Below are 12,163 nucleotides of genomic sequence, written 5' to 3' on the forward strand. Positions count from 1 at the left end.
ATTAGTGGCGGGGATTGGCTCTTCGACGAGCGGGGGGGAAGTGTTGCCACTGACCAGAGTTAGTGAACGGAGGACTGGGGTAAAAGGAATCTATTCAAAAGCAACACTTCTGCACAGTACATTCAAAGAATACTGCAAAATCTCAATGGGTCTGGCAGTAACTGTGAAAAGAGAAACGGAGATAATGTTTTAAGTGTGTTGCATTTTTGATTAATAACTTGAGTTTGCTAAGTCTAATCAACTGACTGGTCTTGTTTGTTGAGACGAGATTTCTGAACTGTGAGTGAAAACTCCTCCAGCATGACATCACTGAAAACTGAACCAGCAGAATTCGAACCTGTGGAGGGAAGCCCCAATGGATTTCTAATCCATCACCTGTATCACGCGGCCATGACTACACGCGTGCAATGCTGCCTTAGTATGTCTTATGTAATGGAAAGTTCCAACCTGAAACACCAGGATTTGGCTTTTCCTGGTACCCCAGTATTCGCTGTCACACTCTCTTGCTTTCGAAAGGAGGAGGATGCTGGGGTGCCAAGAAAAGCCAAATCCTGGTGTTTCAGGTTGGAACTTTCCATTACATAAGACATACTAAGACAGCATTGCGCGCGTGTAGTCATGGCCGCATCAATTTGAATTGCACACATATTGACGAGAGATAAAGTGGATGGGTAGGATCCATTTTCATCTGCAGGGAGGTGAATAAACACAGCACTGGATCGCGAAAGTAAAATGTCCTTGCATTAGGGCAGCACAGTGGCACAATGGTAAACACTGCTGGCTGACAGCGCCAGAGACCCACGTTCAACTCCCGCCTCAGGCGACTGACTGTGTGGAGTTTGCACGCTCTCCCCGTGTCTGCGTGTGTTTCCTCCGGGTGCACCGGTTTCCTCCCACAGTCCAAAGATGTGCAGGTCAGGTGAATTGGCCATGCTAAATTGCCCGTAGTGTTAAGTAAGTGGTAAATGTAGGGGTATGGGTGGATTGTGCTTCGGCGCGGCGGTGTGGACTTGTTGGGCCGAAGGGCCTGTTTCCCCACTGTAAGTAATCTAATTTGTCTCGCCCTATTCACTGCCAGTAGCATTCCGCTCATTGAAGTCTTCTTGAAAAAATTCACCACTGGCAAATCTGATGTGCAAATTAGGTCTACGATTTTTAATCAGAGGTCAAAATATGAACATGTTTCAAATACACGGAGCGGCACTGGAGAGTGCAGACCTACCTTCAGGGGCTCATTCTGCTCTGATGTACACCTCCGAGAAATTGGGACGAGAGTACGTTCTCACAGTTGAAGGGATCAAACATTTAGGAAAATGATAAGGAGGATATTCACTCTTTCAGAGGGTAGCGAATCTGTGGGTTTCCTAACAACACAGGGCTGTGAAGGCGAGGTGTATTCAAGGCTGTGATAAACAGACATGGAGCATCACGGAGATGAGGATAAAAACGGGGGTTGAGAATTAACCAGATCAGCCATGATCTCATTGAATTTTGTCACAGACTTGATAGGCTAAATTGCTTCCATCTGCTCTTGTATCTTTGCCGTCATTTGGAAGATAGCGGACACCATTTAAAAAGAAGAAAAGCACAACTTTAGGTCGCGGTGGTTTCAGTCAAACTGAATCAAAATTATTTATTGAGCGAAAAATCACACTCGGCATGTTTCCAGATTTCTTTGCTAGCATGACTAGCAGAGTTGGTCAAGGTCGTCTGATTGTACTTGGGCATGAAACAAACAAAGATTAGTGACATAATCTTCATTTTCTTTATGTCAAAAGTAATATCTTTCCTGATGGTCACAACAAAGGAGATGGTTTCCAAGAAAAGACAGATACTAAGTCAGCTGTAAACTAATCGATGACCAAAATATGGATCGCGTTGTTCTCTGGGACAGATATGATTTATTGATTCTTGTCATCCAAACTTTTTTTTTACCATTGAACCGTGAGTGGGAGATGGGAAACTAAGATCACCCGTAACTATTGCCATCTTTTATCACTCACATGTAGTATTTTTTTCTTGTACGTAGTGGTTACTGCGAGTGCACTTGGAAACTACACCTGCAGATGACTTCTTTCCTCACTGGACCTCATTTCTACACAAACACGTTTTACATCCTTATCTCCTGAATCAAAGTAATATGCAACCATTGGATAAATGTCACCAATACCTTGGCATTTCACACGCCTCCGCTTGTCACCTTCCAATGTAAATTAATAATTTGCCGTGTTGTAATTGCACACAATGAGAGAGAACAAAATACAGGGAGGTATACCAGGTTTGCAAACGCACGTTACTGAAGCTAAAACGCAGGTTTCTGCCCAAAATACGATCACGGAAGCATGCACCGAACCGTCAGGAAGCACACAAAACGTCCGGTTCCTGAGGGCATGACAGGAACAGCACCAGAAAAACCACCAAAAATACTTCTCTCGGCTAATATTTTGGATGTACATCTCAATGAGCAATCGAGTTTTACATATGTTCCAACAGTAGTTACAACACAAGGAATTAACCAGTGCTGCAGACGGTCCAAGCCCCTGAATCAGAAACACTCAATGCCCTAAATACAACTACAAGAACATCTGCCTGTGGCGTATACGGGCTGGCTGAAGTTCATGATTGCAGCTCGCTAGTTGTCCGACTGTTTCTCCGATATCGTGTTTCGTGCAGTCCCAGCGTGGAATCTTGACAACCACATTTGTCCTGCACAAGATGGGCATTGGATATTGTTTTCTGGTGAGCTTTCCCTCAGCGAGGCTGTTGGTTTATGTGCTGTCCTAATTCCGTGTGTTCAGAGGAGTCTGGCGATCAGTTTCCTGCAATTTATTTTAATAAAGGGAAGCATGGTGTATCAATTGCTTTATGGCAAATCCTAGTTGACAATTTAGTGTGCCAGACATCTGGGAATGCAGTTGTGGGATACATATTCTTGGCAAAGAATTTGTGTGGCCGTCAGTAATTGCCACGGCCAGCTGTCCCGAGTAGCTATACATACAGACAGCAAGCATCCTCGAGAGCAGCACAACAGTAACAGGACATGGCAATCAGAAGGCAGCCAGAGATTTTGTAGAAGCAGGGCACCCATCCATGGATTCCATCAATGAACACATTGATCAGGATCCAATCTGCAACCCCAACAACCGGACCCAGCAGCAATGAAACTAAATCAATTCCAAACGCCACAGGACAGTAGGCTTCACAACAGACTCTGCAACCTGAGGATGTTACCCAGAACTGTGAGGATCCCACTTCCCAGCACCGCAAAACATTCCAACAACATCTCCATGAAGCACACGAGCTTCGCATCTTTCTGCTCCAAAGCACTCCGATTTTTCACAGCAGAGAATTGTACACTGAACTCCCGCGTGCAAGGTGAGGATGCCAAACCCAACACGATCAATAATGGCAGTGAGAGCGAGGGAAACAATTTCCATTGTCATATGAACAGCCACAAGCACTCTCTTTGAAAGGTACCTTTAAATATGAAGGTCTGTGCAGCAGTATAATCGGGGAACCAAGTAACCTGCGCTGGGTATTCATATTTCAGACAATTTCCTTTGTTCACCATTTTCACTGAAAGTGAATGGATATTACTATTTCATTGCTGATATGAAACCAGATTCTGCATTGTATCTGCTCGCCGTTTTTGTTGTTGCAGTGGCGAAAAGGTTGGCAATCGCGATGAGAAATGTTTTTTTTGTATTTCTCTCATTTCCTTCATTACTGTCCTGGTGAAGGGGGCTGGTGATTGGTCCTCTCGATCAGATGGAGTCATCAGCGCATTGTTGACCTAATTTCATCACCAGTGCAATTGGTAAACTTCATTTTTCATGGATTATTGCTGTTCCGTTTTGTTTTATGTTTGTTGAGCACTTCCTGTGACTTGGCAATGCACTAAATCTCCAGTATGTCCTGAATTGCCTCGCTGCCGTTTCTCTGAGCAGTTCATGACATAATCTGCTTGCACTGCAACAAAGGCAGCATGCATGCTTCGGTGTGTCTGACAATGGTCCACCCTTTCTGTTTTGCTTCTGTTCCATATGAAGAGTTGTCAGTTTCTGGATTCGTTGGAGAGCTGAGGGGGGTAACATTATCCGTGCGGTATTATTCTTCAGCCAAACTCTTTGATGGCAAAGTTGGGAAGGTGCCAAACGAATGGTCATTGGCAGCAAAAGTCCGGAAAGACCCTCATCGCTGGGTCAACTCGTCCCATCCACTCTCCAGAAATATAGGCAAACGCGCTGACTGCCTAACAAACAGAGTGCATTTTTTTGCAAATGGTCCATTAAAACTGGTGTCAGCTGCGGGAGGACATCAAAGATGCCGAGCACGGAAAAAGACCCTACTATCGAACCTGTCCCTGCTGAACAGATAACCGAAATTAATTGAACTATATTTGCCAAAATGTGTTCCTTATCTCTCCGAACGCTTCCTGTGTATATACCCATTCGGATGCCATTGAATTTGCCTTAAATGTGGCAAATCATTCTGCACACACAAAAATGCCTGAGTGAACTCGCTGAGATTCTGCATGACACCATGACCAAACTTTGGGACAAAGTTGGAAACTGCGACAAGAATAGATGGCTCTCTGATTAGCCGCAATGCACAAAGGGCGGAATGGCCTTTCCCCACATTGTAAATCTTCGAAGACAAGTTGAAAATAATCTGCAACGAAAATGTTCTTGTGAGGATTTACTTGTGAGGATTCGGTACTCTCAGCACCGTGGCCCGGATCGTATTCCCGCTCATGGAATGGTTGTATTGTTCCGCAAACATATCGGTGTACCAGTACTTCTGTCGATTTTCCGGTGCTGGCATATCATTGATTTTGTCCAAAACATTATGAAGGTTAACAGAAAACGAATAGTTGAAACTTTATTGCTGGAACAGCACAGCAGGTCAGGCAGCATCCAGGGAACAGGAGATTCGACGTTTCGGGCACAGGCCCTTCTTCAGGAATGAGCAGAGAGTGGTCAGTAGGAGAAGATAAAAGGTAGGGAGGAGGGACTTGGAGGAGGGGCGTTGGAAATGTGATAGGTGGAAAGAGGTCAAGGTTAGGGTGATAAGTCGGAGTAGGATGGAGGCGGAGAGGTCAAGAAGAAGACTGCAGGTCAGGAAGGCGGTGCCGGGCTGGAGGGATCCGGCTGAGACAAGGTGGGGGGAGGGGGGATGAAGAAACTGGTGAAGTCCAAGTTCATCCCCTGCGGTTGGAGGGTTCCCAGTCGGAAGATAAGACGCTCCTCCTCCGACCGTCGGGTTGTTGTGGTTTGGCGGTGGATGAGTCCAATGACCTGCATATCCTCGGTGGAGTGGGAGGGGGAGTTGAAATGCTGTGCTACAGGTTGGTTGGGTTGGTTCGTCCGGGTGGCCCAGAGGTGCTCTCTGAATCGCTCCGCAAGTAGGCGGCCTGTCTCCCCAAAATAGAGGAGGCCACACCGGCTGCAGCGGATGCAGTAGATGATGTGGGTGGAGGTGCAGGTGAATCTGTGGCGGATATGGAAGTTTCCTTTGGGGCCTTGGAGAGAAGTGAGGGGGGAGGTGTGGGCGCAAGTGTTGCACCTCCTGCGGTTGCAAGGGAAGGTGCCGGGAGTGGAGGTTGGGTCGGTGGGGGGTGTGGATCTGACAAGGGAGTCGCGGAGGGAGTGGTCTCTACGGAAAGCTGATAGGGGAGGGGAGGGAAATATATCCTTGGTGCTGGGGTCTGTTTGGAGGTGGCGGAAGTGACGGCGGATGATGCGCTGTACATGGAGATTGGTGGGGTGGTAGATGAGGACCAGTGGGGTTCTGTCCTGGTGGCGGTTGGAGGGGCGGGGCTCAAGGGCGGAGGAGCGGGAAGTGGAGGAGATGCGGTGGAGGGCACCGTCGACCACGTCGGGGGGGAAATTGCGGTCCTTGAAGAAGGAGGCCATCTGTGTTGTACGTATTTTGAACTGGTCCTCCTGGGAGCAGATGCGGCGGAGACGAAGGAATTGGGAGAATGGGATGGCGTTTTTACAGGGGGCAGGATGGGAGGAGGTGTAGTCCAGGTAGCTGTGGGAGTCGGTTGGTTTGTAGTAGATGTCCGTGTTGATTCGGTCGCCTGAGATAGAAACAGAAAGGTCTAGGAAGGGGAGGGAGGAGTCCGAGACTGTCCAGGTGAATTTGAGGTCGGGGTGGAAGGTGTTAGTGTAGTGGATGAACTGTTCAACCTCCTCGTGGGAGCACGAGGTAGCGCCGATACAGTCATCAATGTAGCGAAGGAAAAGATGGGGGGTGGGGCCAGTGTAGTTGCGGAAGATGGATTGTTCCACATACCCTACGATGGGCGCTCCCCCGCCCTTGAGCCACGCCCCTCCAACCGCCAGCAGGACAGAACCCCATTGGTCCTCACCTACCACCCCACCAATCTCCATGTACAGCGCATCATCTGTCTTTTATTGTGAACCGTCTCTTTCACTGTAACCATCAGGAAAGACCATTTCGTTCGCCAGAAAAAGAAATGAATATGTTACTAACCTTTGTTTGTTTCAGGCCTCGGAATACTCAGATCAATAGCTCCCTTGCTGACCTCTGCTGGTCATGTTCGCAAAGAGATATGGCAAATTGCCAAGTGTGATTTTCCTTTCAATAAATAATTTTGACTCAGTTTAGCTCCAAATATCTTTTCCTACCTTTGTGCTTTTCTTTTACATTGGTGTCTCGCACCTTACAAATGACAGCAAAGGTATGAAAGGAGATGGTAGCATTTAGCTCATCAAGTCAGCGAGAGCTTTTTATGAGATCACGGCTGATTTGGTCAATGCTCAACTCTGCTTCGCCGTCTGTAGTCATGGCCGAGTGCTGAAGGCGATGGATTCGAAATCCCTTGGGGTTTCCCCACGTAGGTTTGAATCCTGCTGGCTACGTTCTGTAAGCTTTCCTGCTGGAATAATTTTCGCTCAAAATTCAGAAAACCTATTTTGCAAACCAGGCCGGTAATTTGATTAGACTTGGGAAACTCGAGTTCTTCATCAGAAATGTTCCATATTTAAAACATTATCTCTGTTTCTCTTTCCAGATACACTGCTCGACACATCGGGTTTCTGCAGTTGTTATTGGACGTCCGAAGCAGAAGTGCTGCTTTTCATTAGATTCCTTTAATCCCTGTCCTCTGTTCTCTGACTCGGGTCAGTGGCAACACTTCCTCCTGCTCGTCAAAGTGCTCATTCCCCACCGCTCCCTCTCCCATCATTACAAACAACCGCAGGAAATTACCACTTAACCATCTTTGTTCCAAAGTGAAACTCACCAGCCTCGGGAATCCCTCCAACAAACGGGACTTCTCATCCCTGGACATGGTGCAAGCCGGAGGATGTTGAAGAGATACTGTGAAAATATTGTCAGTTGGCAGTTGGAAAAATGTTTAGGCAGCAAACCATATAATTTAGACTCCAGCTTTGGAAATCTTGAGAAACTCTTTGGGAAATGGAATCAGAGGAGGATGAAGAAGTGTGAACTGTCGGTCCGAGTAGAGGACGGGATATTGACTCTGATGTTCACGGGACAGGAATTGATCTGAGACATTGAAAGAATTCTCGCTCAAGTACGTGAGGAATGCAAACTTCATCTGGACTCTGGAACAATGAAAAACTCTGGAACACTCAAGACAAAATCCAAATATTGACTGGGATCACGACAGTACGAGTACTATAGATGGGTCAGTTTTTGTCCAGTGTGTGCAGGTGGCCTTCCTGAAATAATATGTAGACATGCCTTCAAGGGACGAAGCCACTTTCGATTTAGTACTGGGTAACGAGCCTGGCCAGGTTTTAGATTTGGAAGTAGGTGAGCACTTTGGAGACAACAATCACAATTCTCTCAGGTTTACTTTCGTGATGGAAAGGGATAGGTGTACTCCACGGAGCAAAACTTTCAGCTGGTGGAAGATAAATTACGATGCAATGAGGTAAGATTTAGGAAGCGTAGAATTGGGTCGGAAACTGCAGGAGGTGAGCACATTAAAAATGTGGAGCTTATTCAAGGAAAAGCTCCTGTGTGTGCACCTGTCAGGCAGGGAGGAAGATATAGAACGCGTGAGCCGTGGTTTACTGAGGAAGTGGAATCCCTGGTCAAGAAGAACAAGAAGTCTTATGTTAGGACAAAATGTGAAAACTCAGTTAGAGCGCTCGAGGGTTGCAACGATATCAGGAAAGACCTAAAAAGAGAGCTGAGAAGAGCCAGGAGGAGACATGAGAAGTTGTTTGCAGTTAGGATCAGGGTTATGCCTAAGGCTTTCCATAGGTATGTCAGGAGTAAAAGAATGACGAGAGTTAAATTTGGGACAATCAAGGACAATAGTGGGAAGTTGAGTGTGGAGTCAGAGGAGATAGGGGAAGCACTAAATAAATATTTTGCGACAGTGTTCGCTATAGAAAATGAAAATGTTGGCGAGGAAGATACAGAGATACTTGCATCTAGACTAGAAGAGATTGAGGTTCACAAGGAAGAGATATTAGAAATACTGCAGAGTGTGAAAATAGATAAGTCAGCTGGACTGGATGGGATCTGTCCTCGGATCCTCTGGTAAGTAAGGGAAGAGATTGATGAGCGTTTGGCATTGATCGTCAAATGATCGTTGTCTACCGGAATAGTGCCTGTGGAATGGGGCATAGCATATGTTGTTCCCTGGTTCAAAAAGTGTCTTAGAGACAACCCTGGTAATTACAGACCAGTGAGTCTCACTGCAGTTGTTGGTAACGTGTTGGAAAAGTTTATTATAGATAGGATTTATGACCATCTAGAAAAGAATAATCTGATCAGGGACAGTCAGCACGGTTTTGTGATGGGTAGGCCTTGCCTAACGAATCTTATTGATTTTTTTGACAAAGTGACCATACAGGTAGATGACAGTAAACCAGTTGATGTGGTGTATATGGGTTTCAGCAAGTTGTTCAATAAGGTTCCCCACAATAGGCAAAATGCGGAGGAATGGAACTGTCGGAGAGATTGCAGCTTTGATCAGCATTTGGCTTGCCAATAGAAAACAGTGTTGTAGTTGATGGAACATGTTCTTCTTGGTGTCCAGGTACTGGCGGCGTACCACAAGGGTCGGTGTTAGGTCCACTGCTGTTACATGAGATCTAACCTTGCCAATCAGTCTCCCATGGGGAACATTGTTGAACGCCTTACTGAAGTCCATATAGATCACATTTACTGGTCTGCCCTCATCAATCTTCTTTGTTACTTCTTCAAAAAACTCAATCAAGTTTGTGAGACATGATTTCCCACGCACAAAGCCATGTTAACTATCCCGAATCAGTCCTTGCCTTTCCAAATACATATACATTCTGTTCCTCAGGATTCCCTCCAACAATTGGAGTGTTCTTGGCAGATGCAGTCTCATGTAGGGAATGCGAGTTCATATACTTTGTTGGGATGAATCAAAAGGCACACTACTATTAAAATCGATAGAAACGCAAAAGAAGTGCGGTGCAGATGAGTCTCAGTGTTCTTATATATGAAACGAACAAAGGTTAATCACATATTTATTTCTTGCTGGCAAAAAAAAGCCTTTTCTGATGCTCACAATTAAAGAGATGGTTTCCAAGAAAATAGCAAAATTAAGTCACCATTAGAGTAATCAATTACCAAGATATCTTTCGTGATGTTTTATGGGACATGTGGGATTTTTTTGATTATGGTTCTCCAAACGTTTTTCCAATGGAACGGAGAGTTTTAGATGGGAAGTTAAGATCACGCATGACTATTGCCATTTCTGTCACTCACATTTTTTTTTCCTTGTATGATTTATTTCGCTTTGTGGTTACTGTGAATGGGCGTGTAAACCACACGTGCTTGTGAGTTCATTCCTCACTGTTCCTCAACTCCAGCTAAACAGACTTTACATCCTTATTTCCTGAATCAAGGTAATCTCTAACCATTGCATAAATGTCATTAAAACTTCGGTATTTCACACGCCTCTGTATATTACCTTACAATATTAATTGATCATTTACTGTATTGCAGTTGTGCATGAGAAGAGAAAAATAGCATCGAGAATGGTGGACCTCCGCTTCACACACCCATTATTGAAGCGAAAATGCAGATTACTGCCCATAATACGATCATGGAAGTATGTGCCGAACCCCCAGGAAACACAGAATAAGTGCAGTGCCACAGGGCATGTCAGGGACAGCACCAGAAAGACAACAGAAATGCTGCTCTGAGCTCCTATTTTGGATATATTTCTCAATGAGCAAGAGAGTGTTACGTATGTTCCATCAGGAGTTACCCCACACAAGGAAGTAACCAGTGTTGCAGACGGTCATATCATCCGAGTTCCAAGCCCTGAAATCATAGACATTCAGTATTCTGTGCATAACTGCAAGGAACAGCTGTCCGAGGCGTTTACAGTCCAGATGATATTATGAATGCAGCTCTCTAGTTGTCAGCCTCTTTCTCCTATGTTGTGTTTCGTGCAGTCCCTGCGTGGAATCTCGTCAACCACGTTTGACCTGCACATGATGCGTATTGGGCCTTGTTTTCTCGTGAGTTGTTGTCTGAGTGAGGCTTTCGGTTTCTGTGCTGTCATACGTCCGAGTGTTCGGAAGAGTCTGGATATCGTTTTCCAGAATTTGTTTTTAATGCAGGGAAGCATGATTTAAAAATTACCTCAAAGCATATCCTCGTTGCGAACTTTGTGTGCCATGCATCTGCGAATGAAGGTGTGTGGATATTGGTTCTTGGCAAAAGAATTTGCAATCGCAACAAGCGGAAGTAGCGGGAATGAAACCAAATGAATTCGTACCAAAACATGATAGCAGCGCTACACAGGAACCTCTGCAGCGCTGAGAATGTCACCCATCTTCCTCGCGTCACCGAATTTTTCAGCAAGAACTCCAGAAGCATCCGAACTTCACATCTTTCTGCTCCAGAACACTCCGCTTTTCCACAACAGAGAATTGCACACTCAACTACCGCGTGTCAGATGAGAATACCAGCCCCTACACTACCAAGGGCGGCAGTAAGAGCGAGGGGAAACAGCTGCCACTGTCATTCCACAACTACAAACGCTCTCTTTGAAATGTACCTTTTCGTATGAATGTCAGGGCAGCAGTAGAATATGGGAACTAAACAGCCTGCGCTTGTGTATTCATATTCTGGACAATGTGAGTTTTTCACAGCTTTCCCTGAAAGTGAGTGGACGTCGTTATTTCACCGCTGTTGTGAAACCAGATCCTGCACTGAATCTGCTCCCTCGTTTTTTGTTGTTGTGGCTAAAAGGTGGGCAACCGCAACGTGAAACTTTGTTATATTTCTCTCATTTCCTTCATTACTGTCCTGGTGAGGGAGGCTGGAGATTAGCTCTCTCGATCAGATTGAGGCACCAGCGCATTGTTGACCTAATTTAATCGAGAATATAATTGGTAATATTCACTTTGCATGGTACATTTTTCTGTTTTGTTTTATGTTACTTGAGCCCTTTCTGTTACTTGGCAATGCACTAAATCTCCAGAATGTCGGGAAGCTCCGTTTGGAATTGCTTCGGTGCTATTTGTGTGAGCAGTTCTTGACATACACGTGTCGCACTGCCTCAAGACAGAAGTAATGAGTTTGTGTGTCTGATAATGACTCTGCCTTTTGAGTTCTGCACCTGGTCCACGTTAAGAGCTGTCAGTTTTTGGATTCACTGGAGAGTTGAGGGGATAACACGATTTGTGAGGTTTTTTTTAGTCAACGAAATTATTTGATGGAGAACTTGGGAATGTATCAAGGAGAATAGTCATTGTCTGTAAATGTCTGGAAAACATTCCTCTCTGTGTCATTTCAAAGCATTACGCCTCAAGAAAAAATAAAATTCAAACACACTGACTTAGTAACAAACAGCATGCGTTTTTGCAAGTGGTCTATTGAAACTGTTGTCAGGTACTGGAGTGTTACAGCATTGCAAACCTTCCTATCCAACTTGCACTTGCTGAACAGATGACCGTAACTAATCTAAACATATTTGCCAATATTTGTCCCTTATCTGTCCGAACACTTCCTGTCTGTATACCCATTTAGATGCCTTTGAAGTGTTGTGAGTGCACCAAACTCTGCCACTAAATGTGGCAATTTATTGCACACGCACAAAAATGTCTGTATTAAAAACAAGTGTCGCTCACATTCCTTTCAAATTGTACTGCTCTCACATTAAACC

General features: G+C 45.2%; 1 non-coding gene across 1 annotated transcript; it reads left to right on the top strand.

The window, feature by feature from the left end:
• The first annotated feature begins 6,808 nt into the window (after positions 1 to 6,808).
• trnas-cga (transfer RNA serine (anticodon CGA)) lies at positions 6,809 to 6,890 on the top strand. Its single transcript has one exon. It is a non-coding gene; the product is annotated as a tRNA-Ser (tRNA).
• The last annotated feature ends 5,273 nt before the right edge of the window (positions 6,891 to 12,163 follow it).

The sequence above is a fragment of the Chiloscyllium plagiosum genome, unplaced genomic scaffold, assembly GCF_037043375.1.
Source record: "Chiloscyllium plagiosum isolate Xiang-an unplaced genomic scaffold, Cpla_swu_hap1 HiC_scaffold_44, whole genome shotgun sequence".
In the NCBI taxonomy this organism is placed as follows: Eukaryota; Metazoa; Chordata; class Chondrichthyes; order Orectolobiformes; family Hemiscylliidae; genus Chiloscyllium; species Chiloscyllium plagiosum.